The 5954-nt window shown below is 45.4% G+C and overlaps 1 pseudogene; it reads left to right on the top strand.

The window, feature by feature from the left end:
- The first annotated feature begins 1965 nt into the window (after positions 1–1965).
- LOC142435780 (non-selective voltage-gated ion channel VDAC2 pseudogene) lies at positions 1966–3364 on the top strand (annotated as a pseudogene).
- Positions 3365–5954: the final 2590 nt, after the last annotated feature.

The following is a 5954-nucleotide window of genomic DNA, read 5'->3' as shown; positions in this document are numbered from 1 at the left end:
AAAGAATATTACATTAGGTAAACGCGCTGCACAAGACCCCTTTCGAGTATTGAAGAACAAAGACGTTGCTTTGAGGACTGAGGTGCGCCTGACCCGAGCCACGCTATATTCCATTGCATCACGTGCATGTGAAAGTTGGACATGGAATAAAGAAGACTACAGAAGAATGGATGCATTTGCATGGTGGAGCTGGAGAAGAGCATTGAAAGAACCATGGACTGCCGAAAGCACAAACCAATCTGTCTTGGAAAAAGTAAGGACAGAGTGCTCCTTAGAAGCAAGGATGGTGTTGACTGAGAAGGTGCAGTGTGAGGGTCCCACAAGGAACAAAGAAATATGGTCCAATCTAGGGAGTTAGAACACTCTTACTACTGTCTTGAGCATTGAAGCATCACAAGGAAGGATTTCAACTTCTGACTGGGTTATGAACCTAATCCATTCACCTGACTCCAAACAGACCTGCAGATTGTGCATCACCAGCATCTTTGAGGAAAGAGAGGAAGAAGTGCCTTGTTTGGCTATTATTATTTTGGGGGTGTCCTCATGGGAGATTCATCTTTGTGAACATTATTAGAACTGATCCAAATAAGACAAAAATAGAGCATCTCATTTGCCGGCATTGTTCTAAAGACCAAAGAAAATCACCAATGCTCAGGAATCACTGACATTCAACGGTGTCGCTGTAAAGTTCACACGGGAGGAATGGCTGCTCCTGAACCCTGCTCAGAAGACACTATATCAGGATGTGATGTTGGAGAACTTTTGCAACCTGGTTTCCATCTGCTGTTTCACAAAGAGCACAAGCCATTGCTGTGTGAGATTCTTAAGTGTGTTGTGAACATGCTTTCTAAAAATGAAGAGATCATTAATATATATATTAATGATCTAGACACCAGGCTTTCTGGTCCGACGGAGACTAGTGGAATCCTGAGACTCTGGCCCTCAGCCACTCTTTGCTCCCGCAACTGTGCTCACTGCTCTGACTCAGGTTTCTGCCAAACAACATGCAGCCTTGGAGGCGAAGAATAACCCCGGGGAGGGATGCACTGCTTAAAACATGCAACTGTACAAAATCAAAAGGACAGCATTTGCTTATGGATAAAACTCGAAAGCAGGAAGGGACAGGAAAGAAGGATGAATAATAATGGAAAAACTGGGAGGGCGGAAGAGTGCTGGTACATGCTGGGGACTGCTTCAATGTATGAATTATTGAATGGAAAATCAATTTACTCTGTTAAAAAAATTTTTTTGCTGCAAAAGGAAGCTTTATTGTTTCCATTTGGTCACCAGCTTGGGGGAGGGGCCTCCTGGGCGGTGCCTCTGTGGTTGGCTGGGCAGGTTCAGGTAGGGGGGCGAAGACCGACTGTGAGGCAGAGGACCCCTCGCAGGTGGCTCAGCACCACAATTTCTAGTCAGTTTTGTGGGTGAGACTCTCCAAGAGATCCTCGCCCAGCTCTGCCTGGGGGCTGGCCAGCCTGCAGAGGTTGGTCAGGTGATCTCCCATCTTGAGTTTCACCTCCTTGTCCAGGAAGTGGTTCTCCAGAAAGTCACAGAGATGGGGTCAGTGTGAGTGGACCTCATGCATGCGAGTCCAGAGGGGCCTGGTTGAGGGTCTTCTCCAGGGCCAGCACAGCTTCCATGGTGTCCAGGTCCTACCCCACTCATCTTGCGATGGCTTCTGCACATCCTGGAAGAGGGCGCGGCTGCCATGCTGGGTTTGCAGCTTCAAGAGATGCTCAGCCCCCTTGTGCTTTTCCTTTGCCAGCTTGTTGAAGAAGTGCCCCCATGCCCTCTAAGGCCATATCCTGTTGTGGTCGAAAAAGAAGTCCAACGCAGGTTGACCAGATGGGTGACGCCGGCCTCAGTTTCTGCAGAATAATTCTGATGCACCTGAGACCTCGTCACTGGTCGGTTTGGGGTCACCACACACAAAATAAAAGTGTTAACTGGTCCCAATAAGAGGGGATGGCCAAGAAGATGGTCCCGGAGGTTACACCAGGAAAGGAAACTGGAGAGTTGGTCGAAGGTTGGAGGCAGGGAGTTCCCGGATCTGTTCCATTCAAACACTGTGGAAGCAAGACAGATCCACAGGAACACAGGGCGAGCTTCTATAAAAATTTAAATCAATGAAAAGTTGGGACAAAAGAAGCAAGGATGGCAAAGATCTTTTCTTACATATTTTGGACATACTGTCAGGAGAGACCAGTCCTTGGAGAGGGATACCATGTTTGGTAAAGTAGAGGGGCGATGAGAAAGAGGAAGGGCCTCCATGAGACGGATTGCCCCAGGGGCTACATCCCTGGGCTCAGGCAAGAACAATTGTGAGGGTGGCCCAGGACAATGTAGTGTTTCCAACTGATGTGCACAAGGTCGGTATGTGCTGGAGCCAATTTGATGGGACCTAACAATAGCAACCACAACCCTCCTTCCAAGGCAGCTGCAATCCGACGTTGAGCCTCTAGTTGAGGCGTGTGGCAGCGGCTCCCCTTGGGCGATCAGCAGATCACTCCTTCCCAAGTGTGCATTCTCCATCAAATGCTGACCTTGACAAAGCTGCCAGAGATATTTTCAACAAAGGATTTGGTTTGGGGTAGGGGAAACTGAATGTGAAAACAGAGTCTTGCAGTGGTGTGAAATTCTCAATATCTGGTTCATCTAATACAGACACCAGTAAAGTTATTGGGATTTAGATTTCAAATATCAATGGTGTAAGTAGCGTCTGACTTTCACAGAAAAATGGAGCACTGAGAACACTCTGGGGACAGAAAATGAAATTGAAGATGAGATTTTCCCAGGTTGAAAGTTGATTTTGACACCACTTTCTCACCAAACATGGGAAAGAAAAGTAGTAAAACCAAGTCTTCCTACAAGAGGGAGTGTGTACACCTTGACTGGGATGTTGACTCTGATGTTACTGCCCTTTAATCCCTGGCTCAGCTGTCTTTGGGGATGAGGGTGGGTTTGTGGATTATCAGATGACCTTTGACAGTGCCAAGTCACAGGTGACAAGGAATAACTTTGCAGTGAGCTACAGGACTGGGGACTTCCAGCTACACACTCATGTCAATGATGGGACAGCGTTTGGAGGATGACTTTATCCAAACGTATCAGAAGATCTTGACACATCAATAAACCTGGCTTGGCCATCAGGTACCAACGGCACTCGTTTTGGCATTCCTGCTAAAGATCCATTGGATCCCACCGTTTCTGTTTCTGCCGAAGTCAACAATTCTTGTTTCATTGTATGTGCTGCTCTCCGACTCTCAGGCCCAATGTGAAGCTCCCACTGTCTGCACTGGGGGACGGGAAGACCCTGAATGCTGGACGTCATCAACTTGTGCTTGCCCTGGAGTTGAAGGTTTAATTCAGCCCAAGAAACAAACTTCTGGGAATGGGTATCAGAAGATTTGGCCTTAATACATTTCCATTATGACCCAGCAGGCTTACTCCCCACCCCCACCACCCAAAGGTGATCAAAACAAAGGACAGTTTAAGCAAAGAACAAACGCCTCTGTCTTGGAAGAAGTATAGCCAGAAGGGTCCTTAGGAGCAAGGACGGCGACACTTGGTTCCATTTTAACCATTTAGACACTTACACTTACGTGTTAGCTGGTTTCTAGCTCAATTGGTTATCTGGTTACCAATGCTGCAGCCATGCAGTCACCTATACATTATTAAAGTGTATTTAACTGTTAAATGTCCTACCCACCAATAATGAACTGGGCCTTTATGAAAACTGTGCAAACACCCCCCAAAACACACACACACACACAGACACCCCAAACCTACCAACAAACAAAAAAACACACCCACTGAAGTTAGAGGGACCAAACATCCTGGTATTTTTTTCCTGGAAAGAGGAAGTTCAATACCAGAACCAAGAAAGTTCAGGACAAGCTTTCCTGGCTCCCAGGCTCGCTGCACCTAGAGAGGCAGCAGGGTGTGCTTGTAGGGCTCTAGGATTAGGATGCCTGAACCCCGAACTCATCTTCACTTCTTAAAGTAGGGTGAAAACTCAGGAAAGTTCCTCAGTACCTCTATTCCTCAGTTTCCACATCTGACAGCAGCAATCATCGCACAAACCTCTTTGGGAGGTTGTGAAGAGAAAAACCACATAATGTTTATAAAGTGTGTTTTATGTGACCTCTTCCCTGGGAGAGGGACAGCAGAGAAGGGGGGAAGGGAGACTCCGGATAGGGCAAGATATGACAAAATAACGAGGTATAAATTACCAAGGGCATATGAGGGAGGGGGGAATGGGGAGGGAGGGGGGTGGAAAAAAGAGGACCTGATGCAAGGGGCTTAAGTGGAGAGCAAATGCCTTGAGAATGATTGGGGCAGGGAATGTATGGATGTGCTTTATACAATTGATGTATGTATATGTATGGATGGTGGTAAGAGTTGTTTGAGTCCCTAATAAAATGTAAAAGAAGAAAAGAGAAAAAAATGATTAGGGCAAAGACTGTACAGATGTGCTTTATACAATTGATGTATGTATATGTATGAACTGTGTAAAGAATTGTATCAGCCCCAATAAATTGTTAAAATAAAAAAATTAAAATAAAATAAAATAAAAAAAAGAAGGAAAAAAATGTGTTTTAGTGTGCTGGGTTCATAGGGAGGGCTCATAAGTTTTAGCTATTATTATTCTAATTACTATCATTTGAAAATAAGTCTATCTCTTATCTCTCCAGGGTTGGAATGAGCAATCTTTTGGGAAACAGAAATTAAAAGGTCTGGTCAGGCCACTCACTCCTCCGTGCCAAGAAATTGGGAAAGCAGCTACCTAGCCAACCAACTGGAAGAGATCCATGCCCAACCCAAAGAAAGATGGCCCAGTAGAATGAAGACGTCACCGAATAATACACTCAATAGCCTATGGAAGTAAAATTTTGCCGGAGATAATGCAGCAGGATGCTGCCAGAAATTCAGTCTGTGTTCAGATATAGAACAAGAGATGTCACTGCGGATATCAGGTGAATCTTAGCTCAAAGAAGAGAACACCAGAAAGATGTTTACATGTGGTTTATTGACTATGCAAAGGCGTTTGACTGCGTGGGTCATAACAAGCTAGGAATAAACGAGAAGATTGGAAATTCTAGAACACTTTATAGTGCTTATGTGGAAATTGCACACAGACGAACAGAACGAGGGGATGCTGTCTAGTTTAAAATCAAGAAAGGTGTTCAGCGAGGGTATATACTTTCATTACACTCCTTCGTTCTTGTTCGCTGAGCACCTCATCTGAGAAGGTGGCGTATCTGAAGAAGGCCCAGGCAGCAGGATTGTGATGCTTTATTAACAGCCTGTGGTGTGCAGATGACACACCCTTGCTTGCTGAACGTGAGGGTTTGAAGCATTTGCTGATGAAGATCAAGGATTACAGTCTTCTCTGTGGACTTCAACTCAGTGTAAAGAAAACAAAATGGTCCGACTGGACCAATAGGTACCATCATGATAAACAGTTAAAGAGTGAAGTTGTCAAGGATTTCATCTTGCTCAGCTCCACAATCAATGTTCATAGGAGCAGCAGTCAAGAGATCAAAGGATGCTTGCACTGGGTAAGACTGCTGCCCGAGACCACTTGGCAGCATTGAAAAGCAACGAGGTTACTTTGAGAATACAGTGCACCTGACCCAAACCAGAGCATTTTCAATCGCCACATGTGAAAGTTGGACATTAAATGAGGAAGATAGAAGAACACCTGATGCATTTGAATTAAGGTGTTGGTGAAGAATATTCAAAGGACTGACCAAAGAACAAACGCATCTGTCTTGGAAGAAGTATAGCCAGAAGGGTCCTTAGGAGCAAGGACGGCAAGACTTGGTTCCAACCACTTTGGACGTGTTATCAGGAGAAACCAGTCCCTAGAAAAGAACATCATGCTTGATCATTAGACGTGCAGAAGAGGAAGACCCTGGATCCTGGATAGGATGGAGTGACACAGTGGCTTC

This window comes from Tenrec ecaudatus, chromosome 1, assembly GCF_050624435.1.
Source record: "Tenrec ecaudatus isolate mTenEca1 chromosome 1, mTenEca1.hap1, whole genome shotgun sequence".
NCBI lineage: Eukaryota > Metazoa > Chordata > Mammalia > Afrosoricida > Tenrecidae > Tenrec > Tenrec ecaudatus.
This window is presented reverse-complemented; position numbering and strand designations above follow the sequence as displayed.